The sequence below is a fragment of the Diceros bicornis genome, chromosome 1 (assembly GCF_020826845.1).
Source record: "Diceros bicornis minor isolate mBicDic1 chromosome 1, mDicBic1.mat.cur, whole genome shotgun sequence".
Lineage (NCBI taxonomy): Eukaryota > Metazoa > Chordata > Mammalia > Perissodactyla > Rhinocerotidae > Diceros > Diceros bicornis.
The window spans coordinates 18,020,308-18,038,841 of NC_080740.1; the positions used below are offsets into that span (position 1 = coordinate 18,020,308).

An 18,534-nucleotide genomic window follows, 5' to 3' on the forward strand; every position below is an offset into this window, starting at 1 on the left:
TTTTGTTGAAAAATAATTCATTTCAAATGAGAGTTGAAGTCATCCTAGTCCTAAAACATCTCATTATTGAATGCCCAACCAGAAGCAAAAATAACAACAGCACAGTAAGACAAGAAACAAAAAAGAGGCCCCAATACAGGCAAGTGTTTAACAGAAACCCAAAAAGTTTGAGCTCCTGATATTGTGTATGTATTTAGGCTGTTCATTACCATCAGATATGCTATATGCTGAGTATTATAATACATGGAAATGAAATTATCTGAAAGCTTTAGATTTATATTTTACAGAACTGATAATCTAAAGAGGCATTTCTTTTATAACGACTTATTCAGGTTTGTCGTGGTTGAAAGATTACAAAGTCTAGCTAGACTCCTAAAATATTTGGAAGGTACATTCATTCATTTGTTCAGCAAATATTTATTGAGCAAGTACTACATTCTGACTGAGATGGCCTTAAGGTTTCTTCCTGACTATAGGCCCCTGACCTCCCTTTGCATGGAGCATTTACTTTAGAAAACTTTCAGTTATAAATTCTTTCTCTGTTCCTTTGATATGTAAATCTTCTCCCAGACTCTTGCCAGTTTTACAACCCAGACATATCTTTCTCAAGGACCTAGTGGCCATCTCTTTGACGCATAATCATCAAGAGAGATAGCATTCCTACCTTCCTGTCTTGGTAGAAGGTAAGAGCCTAACTTTGGTGAGTGTCAATTAGCAAACAGATGGCCTAATCACGTTAACCACCCTCCTCCCTAACATCTTCCAGTACTTTTCCACTAGCTTATCCCCCGTGCTTAAAATCTCTCCCATTTTTTGTTTCAGCTGAGTTGAGTGCAATCTCTCTCCCCTATTGCAATAGTCTTGAAAAAGTCTTCCTTCCCTATTTAACTTGTCCAATGTAATTTTCCTTTGACAATTCCAAATCCAGTGTTAGTGGGGAACAAAAATAAAACATGATTGGGTTAAGTGTTGTCTTTTTCCTTAAAGAACGTACAAACTATTAATGATATAACGATTCCTTGACTGTAAAGGCAACTTTAAGGAAACCTTCAAATACATATTGTAAATCCATTTAATTCACATTTGAATTTATCTACAAACTTGGGCATTCCAGAAGTCCTCCAGGCTGATGATGCTTATCTGAGAGTTTCTGGTTCAGGACCCATCTCAAATTTACACGCAAAGCCAGGTAAACATGGAGGCTGAATAATGGTGTTATCTGAAGGGTAATAAGATGGTATTTTACTGAGAAATATCTTCTCCCCAGGATTTCTGGATGATTGAGATACCATATGTAGACATATGTTACTTTGTATTTACAGTTACCTTTCCTCTCACTTTATTTTCAAGTATGATAAATAAATAGCTAGTATCTTAGTATGAAATAATATATCATATAGTTCTCTTTTGCAACGTGAGAGAGGCAGGGTATCATAGGAAACTTGGGAAGCTGGGCTAGAGAGGAGTAGAGGGAGGAGAATACTCAGAGGGTGGTTCTTGGAAGATTTCTGCAGAACTAGTAAGTATTGCTGAGGTCATATTAAATAATTCGCATAAAATGGGTGCTCATAGAAGTCAAATGCATTATTATTTGTAAAAATAGAGCATGACTATGGTAAAAAAAGGTTGATTTATTTGGGGTCAGAACTAAAGCTTCCAAAAGTACATGATTAAATGTGCTATTTATCTTGATTTTTGCTTAGGTATATCCAGTTCTTAATATCTATTGGGACAAATGTTTTTTGGCTTCTCCTAGTATAGCTACTACGTATTTTCCTTTCTATCCCTCTCTTCTTTCTCCCTTGACGTCTGTCCAACTTTTCTTCTAAAACTGAAATATTTTTGTGTGTGTGTTCATATGTACATTTATTTTTTTCAGTTTTATTGAGGTATAATTGATAAATAAAATTGTGATATATTTAAAGTGTGCAACATGATGATTTGATATATGTATACACTGTGAAAGGATTTCCATAATTTACTAAATTAATACATACATCACCTCACATATGTACTTTTTTTTTCTTCTTTTATTGAGAGCACTAAGTTCTATTCTCTTAGCAAATTTCTGTTATACAATACAACATTACAAACTATAGTCACTGTGTTATACATTAGATCCTCAGAACTTCTGCATCTTATAACTGAAAGTTTGTACCCTTTTACCAACCTTCCTCCATTTCCCCTACCCCCCAGGCCCTGGCAACTACCATTCTACTCTCTGTTTCTTAGTCCATTTTTTGTTTTTAGATTCCACATATAAGTGATACCATGCAGTATTTATTTTTCTATGTCTGGCTTATTTCAAAGCATAGTGCTTTCCAGGTTCATCCATGTTGTCACAAATGGCAGGATTTCCTTTTTTGAGCCCGAATACTATTCCGTTGTACATATAGGCCACATTTTCTTTATGAATTCATCCATCAATGGACACTTAGGTTATTTCCATACCTTGGCTATTGTGAATGACGCTGCAATGAATATGGGAGTATCTCTTTGAGATAATGACTTTCTTTCCTTTTGGATATATATCCAGAAGTGAGATTGCTGGATCATATGTTAGTACTATTTTTAATTTCTTAAGGAGCCTCCGTACTGCCCAGAAGTGAATTATTTTTAAAGTAATGTGAATATGTGTGATCTGAAGAAATCTCATCTGACAGGAACATTAGCCTAAGAGGAGACTTTGCATTTGCTGGTGTCAATCTAGAATGCTCTGTCTGCAGGTCTTCGTATAGCTACCTTCTTCTTGTCATTCATGCCGCAGCTCAAATCATCTCTTTTGTGAGGCCTTCCCTTGTCATCAGAGATACAGTAGCTGCCACCTTACACCCTGCCACTATCACAGATAGATTCTGTCCCACCAATCTATTTTATGTTCTTCATAGCATTTATTACTACCTAGAATTATTCTTTCTTTAATTTATATACTTCTTTATTAACTGTTCCCCCATTAGTAAATAAGGTCCATGAAATAATGGATATTGTCTGCGTTGTTCAGTGTTATTTCTGCAGTCCCTAAATTATGCCTGATGCACAGTGCACTCTCAATAATAAAGGAAACTCATATTAAATTCATTTTTCCCTAAATATATTAACTAGTCTCCTCCCCCTTTAGCCATGAATTAAATCACTGTTATTTGAATCCCATATTTTATATTTCCACTAAAAAATTACTGTTCTTCTTTTTCCAATTAAATCTTCTAAATTCTAGTTGAGAAATAAATGTTTGTTTGCAATTGCGTTTATTTTCTGTTTTGTATTTGTGACCTAGACCATTGGGAAAATATATGGAAACTAGAATCTGTCTTGTTATGAACAATTTATTTCAAAAATATGAAGGTTGTATAAGGAACAAGGCTTTATCAAAACTTAATTTGTAGGATGAAAGGAGTTGACAAGTTCCATCACCAACTCATATATGCAATATAAAAAGATTAGCCCCCACGAGAGGTCCTTCAAAGACATACTTTCTGGTTTTGTTTACTATAATCATAGGCATTCTCTTTGCTTTGTTCTGTAGGTTGCTTAATATATCATTTGGTTCTACATGTTTCTTTCTCCTGATATTTCTTTTATACTGTCAGATCCTGCCATGTCCATTCAAATCTAAAATTGTCTGAAACTATCTAAGTCACAACAAATCTGCTGTGTGAATAAAATCTTTATGGAGAGCTGTGAGGTTTCCAAGGCACATGCATAATAGAAATTCAATATCACTTCATTTGAGTACGGGCAGAACTACCAATAGCTGCGTTTCACAGAGACCCACAAATTGTGCTGTGAAAAGAGTGATTATGACAGAATGCCAGGCCTGTGCACGGGAGTCTGGTAATGTATTCCGCAGTCAGCTGTGTGAGCCACCTCAGGGTGGTGTGACAGGAGAGAGGGGCACTCCCCAATTCTCAAGTGTATTAGAAGCTTCTACTATTAATCAATTCTGATTTTAATACCATATTCCTCCTAGTATAAAAATTGAATTAAAATAGGAAAAATGGCAATCTGCACCAGCTGCTTTAAAATGGAGAACTTGGCATTAGCTTTTTTAACTGTAGTGCCAACAAAGAAGATAGCAAAAAAAAAGAAAAGCTTGTAAATACAAAGTTTAATATTTTATCTATTTTATGTTTAAAGTATTACTAAGAAGTAATTCTCTAGGACAAAAATTAAGCTAGGAAGAATGTCTTATGTATTTGTAGGTGTGTATAAAGGAAGAAAGGGAGTTCAAATTGGATTAGAATAAATATTAAGAAGTTTATTGTTGCCTTTTTCCTTGGTAGAATTTTGTTATAATAAATGTTGCTCAAAATAAGCAGGGAAAAAGTTAAAGTTAATGAGGGTTGAAATTATTTTAGGGACTATTTTAGACCAACCTATGGTTAACTTATTATCTTATGTAGATTCCAACCTCTAAGAATATGAATAATATAAAATTTAATATACTGCATTACATTTTCATCAATATTTTCCATTTTGGGAGATATTTGTTAAACTGACATTTTTACCTAATATCTACATTATCAAAATAATTTAACACCTAAAATCTAAATTGAATATTTTAGCTAACATTATGAAAAAATAATGATCTAATAAGACTTTGGTTTGTCATACATAATTTTCTAAAGAGTTAACTGAACAAACTAAAATATACTTTATAAACTTAACAGTTCTTAAAATCAAATTAAAACTTAGCAGTGTAAAGTCATTGTTACAGTTGATCTTAATTTAGCATTAAAATGTGGGTCTATATAATGCTCAGTCTTAATATTGCAGAAAAGATAACTGAGGCATAAACCACCTTCCTCAGTCCCCACAACTAGTAAGTAACAGAAGCAGGATTTGAATGCAACTTCTGACTAAAGAGGAAACAGTCTTAAATACCGTACAATAACAACGCTCGGTTTTTGTTAGAAGGTAGCCCTTCTAGCAAAAAGGACTCATCTCTTTCTTTTGGTGGATCAAACTGATTCCATATGGTTCGGAGGAACTGACTCCAGCCCCTGGCTTCAGACTGGCGTGTCACTCAGACCTGCCAGTTGAACACGTGCGGCCTTCCTCTGGTCACCACTTTGATTGGTTCAGGGCTGGCTATGTGACACAAACCGTGACAGTCAAAAGTCTGAGAATTATGCCTGAGCCATTTAGAGGACTATTAAGTCCAGTAGAGCCACTGTTGACCATCTTTGTCACCACACAGGAAGAACTTGCTTGTGAACAAAGCCAATAGAGGAAAAATGCCGAACAAGAGGGATGGAGAGGAATATGTCTTGAGGACACTGACTTTCAGTTATAGGACTTTTTAGTTATGTAAATTTATACCTTCCTTTTTTCCTTTAAGCCATTTGAGTTGGATATTCTTTTATCACAAACAGAAGACTCACAAGAGGGAAGAATAGTTTTGGAATTTTAAATAAACTTTTCTAAAGTTTATTTAAAGGAAAATCTTGAATTCCCAGTGGAAAAGTTGACATTGATGTTTTACCTTACAATTTTTTAATCTGTAGCTTCTTTCTTAATATTACTCAAGCCAGTGATAACTTTTTAATTAAATGTAATAAAAAATTTATTGACATTCTTCTTTTCTCCTTTCTTTTCCCTCTCTTTCTTCTAGTTACTCTCCTCTCTTTTCATACATCAAATTTAGAGAATAAAGAAGGTTAATCCCCATGAATTAAAAAAAAGTCTATCTTATAGCTTTCATTTTGATAAAATTAGATTTTTAACAAGCTATCCACTCAGGCAAAAAAAAGAGGAAAGAACAGCCCCCTCAAAATGTTGTTTTCATGACTCTCTCATTATTTTATTTATTTATAGTACATGAGAGCAACAAGTCTCAGGTTAGTCTTACCTCTCGAGACAAAGTTCATTGCTCACTACTTATGTCTGCCTTTTGCAGACTCAGAGATTTAGAAATAGATTGATCTGTGTTAAATAACCTGTGATTATGATATTTAAAATATTTGAGTCCACAATTTGACATTCAGATGTTTAAAAAGCTTCCCAATTGTGATACTGTGCTCTTGATTTTTATTGTATCCTTTGAAAATATTTTATTCAGAATTGCCTGATCTTGTCTCTCGCTGTTAAAATTGTAAATTGTTATAAACATTCCAAGTCACCCCCGCTGAAAAAAATCATTCAATGCTTTCTCTTGTGACTAAAGATATTTAGTCTAAAGAGCTGAATGCAGATGTACTATACTTTTTTTTTTTTTTTTTTTTTTTTGTGAGGAGATCAGCCCTGAGCTAACATCCGCCAATCCTCCTCTTTTTTTGCTGAGGAAGACGGCCCTGGGCTAACATCCGTGCCTATCTTCCTCCACTTTATATGGGACGCCGCCACAGCATGGCTTACCAAGCAGTGCGTCGGTGCGCGCCCGGGATCCGAACCAGCGAACCCCGGGCCGCCGCAGCGGAGCGCGCGCACCTAACCGCTTGCGCCACCGGGCCAGCCCCTGTACTATACTTTTAAAATATTAAATTATATATTTAATTACATAAAATTAATCTATAATGTAATTGTTATTCCACATGAAATTCAAGGATTTACTGAAATGGCAAGTTCTTTGAAGAATTAAATATTTTATTATAATACTCTGCTATATTTATTTTCTCTATATATGCATAATAATTTTATCTGTTCTTGTAGAAATAATAGATCAAAAGGGAAGTTTTGTTTTGTTTAATATTCAAACAGAATGTCCTTAATGTTGATTGTGAACCAGGAATTTTTCTAAGCATTGTACTAGCCCTTAAGAAACTCATAGTGTAGACAAGGACACAGAGAAATAAATATCATTGACAATGTCCATGGTATTTCTGTGTATATGGAGAAAAAGAAATTATAGTGTCATCTTCCAAGAAATTTAAAGTGTAGTTTGAGAAAGAACACATACAAATAGTAAATCATAAAAACAATGCCGTAGGGTAAATTATGAATACTATTCTATGGTGTTGGCAATGCTATAGGAAGTCAGAGATAGGAGGTATCACTTTCAATTAAGGAGAATACAATTAGTAAAATTTGGATATACAAGGAGCAAGTGGCAGAGTATTCCAAATTAGAGCAAAGATATGGTAAAAACCTCAGAGATGTGGGACACCCAGAATGGATATTTAAGGGAGAGTGGTTTTACTTGACTGGAACATAAAACAATTGGCAACTAAAATGTAAAGTTGGAGTGCATCTGAGATGAGAAGTTGTGGAATGAAAGTGGTATTTCAAAAAATAAATCTGGTGGGGGGCATATAAATAGGAATAGAGAGGCATTGCCTAGAGAGGATGTTTTCTTTGAAGCCTGTTATTGGAATATTTAGGAATAATGTGAAGTAGAACAGGGTCATGTGAAAGGAATAGAGGGAATTAATGATGAAGTCATTATGATGATGCTAGAGTTTATGTGATTTTCTGGCTAACTAAATATGAAAGAGAAATAGTAGAAATTGCACTCCAAAGTCATGTCTAGTACTACCAAGTTTGGTGTGTTAGAGAATGGTGGCTATGAAGCTATGGTTAGAGTTATCTTCATGGTCTTCACAACTTCCACAATTATCAATCATACACTTAGGTTTAGGTGTGTTTCATCTACATATGCCCTTTCTTTCAATGGGAAGCAATGGTATGGATGTGTCTAGGCAAAAGTGCTAGAATAAATATGACACCATTTGGACAATAGAAAAAGATGTCAGTTCATGTATGAAGAAGCATATAGTTGATTTATTTCACTATTTCACTACCTAAAGAATTATATTCTCAAAAAACAAGCTAAGAGGAATATTACCATTTCATTGGTGGTAGTGGGAGTATAATTATTATACCAATATATAATTACAAATTAATGAAATATTAATGAATCATGAAATATTAATGTGGTTCTTAGAACTCTGTCACTGGAAAATATTTTTTAGCCTATTGTGTGATATTTATCTTTTCTTTATTGTGTAACATGATAATTGTATAATTGTTATTGAGGAGTTGTTTCATTTTGAAGCATGAAAGAGTTAAATTCTTAAAAACACTCTGGGTTGAAATTTCATAGATATTCTGATCGCAAAAGAGTACTTCTAACAAAACTTGAGGAATTCCTCTTGGGGCCTTTTTACACCCAAAGCAAAATTATTTTTCTCATTTGAATTTTTTTCTAATCTTTTTTTAACTCTTGAAAAACTTATCTAATGACTTTAATTTAAAAATGGTGACTTCCTATTGGTTTTTAATGACAATGTCAGTTTTAGAAGAGTTCCTGGTTTCTTAAAAGAAGACAAAGGTTAATGAATCCTGTAAGAGCCAAGTAAATGAGTTTTGCTAATTTTTTAACAAGTAGAGAGTTTCTGAACTGTAGATTATATATAGAGAGAAAGAGAGAAAGAGAGAGAGAGAGAGAGAGAACATGTGTGTGTGTGTGTCTGTGTGTACATGTGTATTCTTATAAGACCTCAGGCTTCTGGGGCTACTCCATATAATGAAACAAGTAAAGCTGTGTGGGATGTGTAAATTAACTTTATGTTTATGCGACTCATGCATGTATACATTTATTTCAATGTGTAATTATTTGAATTTCAATTTGCACATTAAAGATTTTGTCTTTTAAAAATGTGCAGTGAAATCTATTGCTAAGAAAAATCTACTTCTACAGTCCTAAGGTTTTCAATATCAAATACCCTCCAAAATGTTGGAATCAAATATAAAATACTCTGAGTAAATTTTTTCTTTGACTTTGGATCAGGTTATCAATTGTTATATTAAAACTATTTGCATAGCTGAGTGATATAGAATATGCTGTTTATGAAGAATTGCGGTCAAGTCCTGATTTCCTCTGTGGGTTTAACTTTGAGTTACCTCTGATTAGGTTCTGAACGTAAATAGCCTCTGCCGTTACCCCAGTGTCCACTAAGCAAGCTGACAGGTGAAGGAGCATCAGAAGTGCCCCGGCCCTGTACATAGAGTAGGAATGTAGTGGGGGAGGAGTGGAGGAGAAAAGGCAGAAAACTTTTTTCTAAAACAAACACAGACTCCAGGTAGATTTTGAGGACTAGGGTGAGGAAGGTTATTCAACAATAAGAGAGGGGATCAGTTGCGGTACTCAACATTATAAAACATGGCCCTCACACAGCCTCATTTATGGATAATTGCGTGTTATTACAATGTGCCCATCTTTGTTCTATGTGCTTGGTGAGCCATGGTGAACAAAACTGACCCAGGAGGGCTTAATTCTCATTGAAGGGTCAAATGTAAACAGGTGTTTTACCTCTAATAGGGACAGGACAAGTCACTTTTATTCCTTACGTACTATGCTGAGACCAACTTTTACTTCTTCCAACAACTATGTGAAATAGGTACGCTGACCCCAATTTATAGATGAGAAAAAAGCCCAGAAAATTTAGGTAAATTGCCCAAAGTCATATAATTAGTAAGTGATAGACTTGGATTTAAGCATATCAGTCAGATTCAAAAAGCTAATACCCCTTTCACCACAGCACACATGCCTCTAGAAGTTTTTGGAATATTATGAACAAATGTAGTTCAGCAAAATCACTGGGAACACGGACTTTGGAGGGGTAATCTTTTGTGGCACTGAACTTTGCCACTTAGATCTGTGACCTTAGTCTGGTTACTTAAAATTGTTAGCCTTAGTGAAGTAATCATATATCTGCCTCATCAGATTATTATGAAGATAAAGATAATAAATAGAAAACATTTAGCACAGTGACTGGGACATAGTAAGTGTTAAAATATGCTATCTCTTATTATCGTGATCATCATTATTATTTATGATATTTTATTATTCTTTCCTGATGAGAAAATCTATTTGCCCTTTTAAAATTTGTAACTAGAATAAAAGACCATACATGAAAGTGCAAGAAAGAATGTAAGTATAGATTTAAAGATATAAAATTTGGGAAATACAAGGTGTATAAAAACTGTACTGTTGGTTTCTACATTATTTTTAAAATTTGAGCAAAGTATCACCGTATACATGGATCATTTTGATGTTTTCGAACATTAAATATTTAAATTAGATGTATTTTTTTCATTATAAATTATTTTTATGTGAGAAAAAACAAGTACATTTAAGGGTGGCATCATTAAAAACACAGCATATTTAACTGAAAACATAAATGAGTTATTTATAATATTTGCATAAACACATTTGTGCCATGTACATTCCTCTTTTCTAAGTTTTAAGTAATGCTGTATTGCAATTTCATATTAACCTTACAATTATACATAAGCTATGCAATTAAATGCTCACTTGAAATTAGCAATTATAAACTTTCCTGCACATATAGTAGCTCCTAAAGAATGTGATGCACTTGCAGTAATATCTACTATATTGCGTGTTGCTTTTCTGCTGTTCAGCAAAGGGATAGAGTGGGGAAATAATTTCACACTGCATATAATGCATCTGATATGAAGGAAACTTGAAAATTATTTAGTTACAGATTTCTCTGACCAGGCTTGCAAAGTAGCATATATTATGTTAATGGGCAAGCATTTGAAAATGAATTTGAATATTAAACGCACTAAGTTTGGGTTCTGACATGAAGGAAGGCATAGTTGATACACAATTTACGAACAGGTTCTTGTTAACTCTTTCATTGCTTTGGCTTACAATCATGCTTTATGCTTAAAAATTGTACAGTCTTATAATTTTTTCCTCACGGAAAGTTGAAATCTAACTATTAGAGTGTACAAATGAAGTTATATTATAGTATTAGATTTTTAGCCATACTCTCTTCAGTTGTGCTTCGTGTTCAGTGAAATATAGTTGCTTATTCATTGAAAGTTATAAGTGGAAAAGAAATGAGCAACATCAATCACTGTATTAATGATATACTATATTTCTAGCTTTCATTTGTAAAGTAACACATTTGAGTCCGCACATATTGGAATGTATACTACCAAGCCACTTTTATAGATTCAACCAAAATATCTTGTTTTCAATCTAAGCCGAGATCACAAATTTACGACTAGTTGATTCATAGTGTTTAAATTCACAGAAAATGAACAGTTAATAGTATACCTTCCCACCAAAGCATATTTTTATTAAAAGAGCAAAGCATTACAGTACACTGGATGTTTTAGGTCATTTATTTTGTTTTTGCTCTGGGTCATTTTACAAAAGCACTTCTGCTCTCTAGCGTTAAAATGAGAGCCACTCTACTCCCCAGATATTACCCAGCAGCACTTGGGCGCTCTTAATGATTAATACCATCACCGTCCAGCCACAAACCTTTCTGCCGCAGATAATGCCAGACAGCAAGCGAGCTTGACACTTTTAATGTATAATTAAGTAGGAAAAGTCAGCACTCAGTATGCAAATTTTTCAAAATGATAAATGATGCCATACAGCAGTAGGGATTGATTTGGTGTAAATGAAACTAATTAAGGAAATGTCAAACATAATTAATAAAACAGGTTTAAGCTGCAAAACATTGTCAATTGAATGAATGAGGAGGCATTGGCTCCCATTGTTTCTGCTTTATTTAGGGCTTGTGTTTAGCTTGTACTTTGTTCCTAAATGCACTTTTGCTACCTCACACCCTCCACTAAGAATTCCCAGAGAGGGGGAAAATAAATTTGCTTGTCTCTCTACTGACTGCAGAAATTAATTGCAGAAATCTTGTCCCATCCAAGTGTTACATTCACTCACAGGACATTAACATAACTAATTTGAAAGAGCCCAAATGACTGTATAATAGAGCACTGTCAGTATGCCTGACAGTCTTTGGTCATACCAAATTAGCTTGGTTTTCTAATTGAAATTTTTTTCCTTGGACTCTTTTTATAATTTTTTCCTCAGCTATTCATTTTTGATAAGAACAAAGGTTTTATAATTTACAAAAGAGTGCTTGACCTATAATTACTAGGAGGAAATTAGGGGAGGTAGAAAAGTCAGATTTAGTCCTGGTAATGATGCTAGAGACCTTGCTCCCTCTAGGGAACTCGAAGAATAATGGAATCTTCTATTTTTACGGGCGACCTGTGCACTGGTGCTGACTCTAACTGTGAATCCACTTTACTTTGCAGATCACTTGCTTAACACTAAAAGTGCCAGCAGGATGGCAGGCCATTACTCCAAATGTCATTCAAACCAGTGCCATTTCCACATGCCCTTCCCGCTCAAAGAGTGAATTGAAGAACATCTGCCAGTCCTCTTATCGCGCCCTTGTGAATTTTCCATGTAGATTTTTATGCAACTTAATTTGTGAACCATTTGGGTAAATAAGAATGGGAGGGGGTAAGGGGTTTGTCAAGAGAGGGAAATTTAAAGAATGCGGAAATGGTTTATTTGAAAAGGAATCCAGTGGTCCTTGATTTTAAAATCATGGCATCTGCATGCTATGGGTGTAAGGTTATCATACCTGATATAGTTTTCAAAGGAAAAAGTCCACTAATACTATATACTCAATTTAGAGATCTTTTCTCAAAAGGACAGTTTTCCTTTTGACTATGTCATAAAATGACTCAACAGATAAGCATGGAATAAGTCCATTTTCTTTTACACTTTAAGTTATGAGTTATGTATTCAATATGGTATTTCAGATTAATTGGGGAAATTGTGTGGAACTGAAGCACAGATTGCACAAGAAGGCAGATGAGGAAAACCTATTCTTCTTAATCCTTGAAGCTTCTGCTGAGTAGATGGGTGGAAGCACAACCGCAGAGGCACGGTTTTATTTTCTTAAAGTCTTGCTTCTGTAAAATCCTCTATTTCTATGATTTCTTCTTTAATTTGGTTCCAGAATTATAAAGTTTATTTGTATCATATGTGAGATTGTAAAGATTCTTGACTTTGAACTCTCTAAGTCTTTTGGGGCTCATTTCTAGATGCTATCCAATATATTCACTCTAGTTATTGAACAAAACACACAGTTATTTATTAATTTTATTACATTGATTGATTATATTGTTCTTTACCAGGATACGTGTCATGTGCTGTCTTGTAATATCTTCTGTGTTGCGTGCAACTGAAAGAAAAGATGATGTCATTTTATACTTCACCTTTAAAAGAATGGTTATGGAATAAATCAGTAGAGTTCAAAATAAGTCATTATTACTTCATCTCTAGTCTAAAAAGGACACAAATAAGTACCTCAGGTTTATTTTATCCAACATGTACATTGATAATTTTGAAGGACTTTTTCTGATGCAAATTATGTATGACCTAATTCCAATCCTCCCAAAAATTACAAAATGGGAATTAAGGAATTTATTGTCTCATAAAACTAGAAAGTCTGGAATCAGTTTTCCAGAAGGACAATCTTTAGCTATAGCTAAATAAAGTGGCTTAGACAATGTCATCAAACCAGGCATTTCTCTTTCTTTCTCATTCTTCTCATCTCTTGGCTCTGTTTTCTTCTGTGTTGATTTCACCTCCAGACTCCGTTGTGTGGGTCCCAATACCTTCATGATTAAGATGATATCAATCCAACAGTTCACTGCAATGAGAGACAGTTGTTTTCCAGGCACTTAAAAAAAGTCCCAGGATTAGCCCTGATTGAACTACCAAAAGTGGTGTACTCATCCTGGCATCCGTTACTAGCACCAGGCACATGAAATACTTTCAAGGTCCGGTTTTAAACTTTATACCTACCCTGAAACAACCCCATCTAAAACCAAGTGGACTGAGAGTGGGGGAGAAGGGTTCCCCAAGGAAAATTGTGGTGTTTTTATCAAAGGAAAGGAAAACTGAGAAAACATCGGGAAAAGCAGTAGATACACACTCCAAGAGTATACAGTACAGTTTCTAAGAGCAGATCATATACTCGATATGGACTTCTTATTCACTGCTGGATGTCACTAACTTAATAAAAAATGGGAAAATTTAAGTTTTCTGTGAGTGAAAGTCTTGTTTTATCCTTATGATTAATTCCTTTAATGGAGGATATAATAAAAAAGAATGTTAATTTTTTGGTTGTTAATTCTTTGGTATTTATAACTGAACAAAGGGAAACATGGTTTTTAGACTTTTTGTTTTGAAATAATTTTAGATTTACAGAAGAGTTGCAAAGATAGTACCAAGAATTCACTATACCCTTCAGAAATCTACCCCAAATGTTAACACTTACATAACCATGATATATTTAGCAAAACTAAGAAATTAACATTGGTGTAGTGATATTAACTAAACTATAGACTTTATGTGGTTTTTACAGGCTTTTTCCACTGGTTTTTCATTCTCTGTATTTAACGCAGGGTGCCATGTTGCATTTAGTCATCATGTTTCTATAAGACTTGTCCAATCTGTGAGAGTCCCTCAGTCTTTTCTTGTCTTTCATGACCTTGACACTTTTGAAGAGTACTGGTCTTTATTTTATAGCTATTTGGGTTTGTCTGATGTTTTCTCATGAGTGTGTTGAGCGTTATCCATTATAGGAAAGTATGCCACAGAGGTGATGTGCCCTTTCACTGCATCTTATCAGGGTACCTGATTTCAACGTGATTTATTACTGGTGATGCTAACCACGATCACTTGGTTAAAGTGCTGCCTGCCAGGTTTCTCACTATAAAATTCTGATTTCTGCCTTTCCATATTCTATTCGTTATAAGTGAGTCACTAACTCCAGCTCACACTCGAGGGGAGGAGAATTAAGCTCCATCTCCTTCAGGGAGGAGTGTCAAAGAACTTGAAAATATATGTTAAAACCACCATAGTAACATAAATATTTTGGGAAGATACCTAGAGGCCATGGAATGTTTTTCCTGAATGTTTTGGCAACTAAAAATTTTAGCATTCATCCATGGATATTACCTATAGCAATTATTACGGTGGTGGTCTAGTGGTGATTTTATATTTTCCGCATTCCTTCTATATTATTTTCAATTCTTCTATAAGAAAGTTTTACTCCTTTTTCTCCATTTATTCAAGTATTTATTTATACTAGTCTTACAAAGAAAAATAGATTTGGAGGAATCATGTTACTTGATTTTAAGACTTTTTATAAAGCTACAGTGCTCAAGACAGTGCAACATTGGTAAAGGGACAACACTTAGATGAAACTAACAGAAAAAAATCAACTTCAGCTTAAACTTCACACCTTATACAAAAATTCACTCAAAATGGATCATGGATCTAAATATAAAACATAAAACTATAAAACTTTTAGAAGAAAATACAAGAGAAAATCTATGTAGCCTGGTGGTAGATGAAGAAGTCTTAAATATGATACTGAAAGCATGATCCATATAAGAAAAAGACAAATTAGACAAATCAAAATTTAAAAGTTTTGCTCTCTGAAAGATACTTTAAGAAAGTGAAGAAAAGATACAGACTGGGTAAAAATATTTGCAAATTACAATTTCAACAAATGAAATGTATTCAGAATATAGGAAGAACTCTCAAAATTCAACAATCAGACAACAAACACTATATTTAAAAACTGGTCAGAGGACTTGAACAAACACTTGCAAAAAGAGATACAGTGATGGCAAAAAGGCACATGAAAATATGTTGAACCTCATTAGCCTTTAGGGAAATGCAAATTTAAATCATGATAAGATACCATTACACATCTATTAGAATGACTAAATTTGAAAAAATACTGACTATGCGAAGAGATGGCAAGTATGCAGACAAAGTAGAGATCACACATTGCCGGTGGGAATGCAAAATGGTATAGCCACTCTGAAAACATTTTGGCAGTTTCTTATAAAGTTAAACATACACTTACCATATGATCCAGCAATCCCACTCTGGGTATTTAGCCCAGAGAATTGAAAACCTATGTTTACACAAATATCTGTACAAAAATGTTTATAGCAGCTCTATGCATATTTGCGAAAACAAAAAACAAAACAAAACAAAAAACAACTGGAAAGAACCCAAATGTCCTTCCTTGGATGAATGGATAAACAAACTGTGCATATCCACTCCATGGGGTACTACTCAGCCACAAAAAAGAACAAATTGCTGAAATATGCAACACCTTGTGCAAATCTCACAGGTATTAGGCTGAGTGAAAAAAGCCAGTTTTAGAAGGTTACATACTGCATGATTCCATTTGTATGATATTTTGAAAAGAAAAAAAACTCCTATAGTTTTAGAGTACAGATCAGTGCTTGCCAGATGTAGGGTCAGGGGAGGAAGTGACTATAAAAGAATAGCACAATTGAGCTGTGTGTTGTGATGGAACCCTTCTGTATCTTGATTGTGGTAGTGGTTACACAAATCTATACGCATGCTAAAAGTTATTGAACTGTACCTCAACAGCAAAAAACCAATAATCTTGCATGAAAATTCTAAGTATTAAAATAAGAAAATAAACCCAATCAATATGGACTCAAGGATAATTATCTTATTCTTTGTTAAAACCCAATACTATGGTTATTTATTTATTTTTGTTCAAATTGTTTCAGCTGTGACTTTTGGGAACTCTTTCGAAGCTCCCATGTAAATATGGTTTTTATTGGCATTGTTTTATGACAATTTCATCAATGAGATTCTAATCTTAGTTGAAAGGTCAAGAAAGAGCAATTAATTGTATAATTGTTCATTGGAAAATGATTAAATTCTTCTAATTATTCAATTCTATAAGAGAGAGAATCTGGTTGGTCCAGATTAGTTTCTAATAGATTACTTCCTGTGATAGACATTCTTGTCAATTTGTGAGCTCCTGCTTTGTAAAGATTAGGTCATATTTTCCATTTCAGGATGATATATATTGATTTGTACAATGTTTTACTTTAGCCTCACAGGGCTGTCTTTTACCTGATTTTTCCCCAGCTAGTGCACTGAGTAAATGGATGTTTATTTAAGATCCAAAAAAATATATTACTGACAATTACCTAACATTATTTGATTAATTTATCAAAAGCAGAAAATATCTTTGTGCTTTCTACCAGGAATTGATGCCAATATTTTAAAGCATAATTAAGGACTACATAATTCATTTGGTTAGCATTAATTTTGGTAATTAAATAATTATTTCTCTTAGTAAGTGGAATACTAAATGATGTACCTACTCAGCAATTATGCTACAAAGTAATATTTATAAGTAAAACATTTAACATAATTGGACAGAAGATTATTTGATACAATATTCTAAAAAGAGTAATAAAACTGTTATGTGCTCTTGAGGCAATATCCTCTTAAAAATAGTATAAACAATTCTAGATATAATCAAAATGCATTTCAGACTTGCAAATAGATTTTCATTGCTCTTTTTTAAAAATATAAGTTAATCCTCATTTAATACCAATCATTTTTCCAAAGGACAAAATGACAAAGACATTTATGGGTGTGCGTGAAGGAAAGAGGAAAGTGTGTGTGTGTGTGTGTGTGTGTGTGTGTGTGTGTGTGTAAAAATATATTGGCCTCTATTTTTTTTTTGGTGAGAAAGATTGGTCCTGAGTTAACATCTGCTGCCTATCTTCCTCTTTTTGCTTGAGGAAGACTGTCCCTGAGCTAACTAACATCTGTGCCAGTCTTCCTCTATTTTGTATGAGGGACGCCGCCACAGCATAGCTTGATGAGCAGCATGTAGGCTGTGCCTGGGATCTGGGACCGCAAACACGTGAACCCTGGGCGGCCAAAGTGGAGCGCAGGAACTTAACCACTACACCACAGGGCTGGCCCAATCTTGGCCTCTTTTATGGTGGACTTGAATGGCCTAGATGCCATATATGTCTTGGAGATTTAAAAGGATCGTTATTTGTGGGAGAAGAACATGGTATGGTTATTACAGGCTATGGACAAATGAAACAGAGAAAAAGTTTAATTGACATTGGTAATAACAACAGATTGACCCTAAGGCAGGCAGAAAATTACAGGAGCAGAGGCTCCATTTTCTGTACAATTATAAATGTGTTTTAACATCTTGATTATCCATTAGAAACAATAGTAGTAACTGCTGTAACAAGTCAAAATAATATCAGCATTATCTGAGTCACCCCTCCTCTCCTCCCTAGTATCACTATCTTGATCCAAAGAAGGATTGTTTACTGCTGGGTGGAAGTTTTTTATTTCTCCTAATGATTTGGTATGAATATAAACATATAATACCAAATTATTGGTTTCTTTTCAACCCAGTCTTCCCAACTTTGAAATAAAGCCCAAGAAATGTTTGTCTGTTCTTGCCTCAAGGAAATGCTTTTTTTCTTTTTTCATGGGAAAGTGCGAATGCAGTCCCCCACTACCACAAATGATGCAGTCGAGTTTCCCACGTTTGGGTAAATCACAAGGGTCAGCATATCCGAGTGCAATGGATGAGTCTTGCCTTGCGAAAACCACCATCATGGTGTCTCCCCTGACAGGTAAGTATTCGGGGAAATGCTTTTAACCTGGCATAGCTCTTATTAGAGATTTCAAAGTCTTGGAGCCATTTTGTTTGGGGCTGTGATAGATGAGAGATGACTGGAAGTAGCTTAGAAATTGAGACATAAATGTTGTTTCCCAGAAATTTCAGGTCTGTCCCGGAGTGAAGACCTTCCAGAGCAGCTGCAGGCTGGACTGTACAAGGGTGATCCCTCTGGTATGGATTTATGCCCCTGGAGTCTCACTCCAAGTGTTCCATTTTCTTTAGAGGAAATGAC

At 34.4% G+C, this 18,534-nt stretch overlaps 1 non-coding gene across 1 annotated transcript; it reads right to left on the bottom strand.

Moving 5' to 3' along the window:
- Positions 1-18,106: 18,106 nt before the first annotated feature.
- On the bottom strand, positions 18,107-18,263 carry LOC131410499 (U1 spliceosomal RNA). Its single transcript, XR_009221268.1, has one exon. It is a non-coding gene; the product is annotated as a U1 spliceosomal RNA (small nuclear RNA).
- Positions 18,264-18,534: the final 271 nt, after the last annotated feature.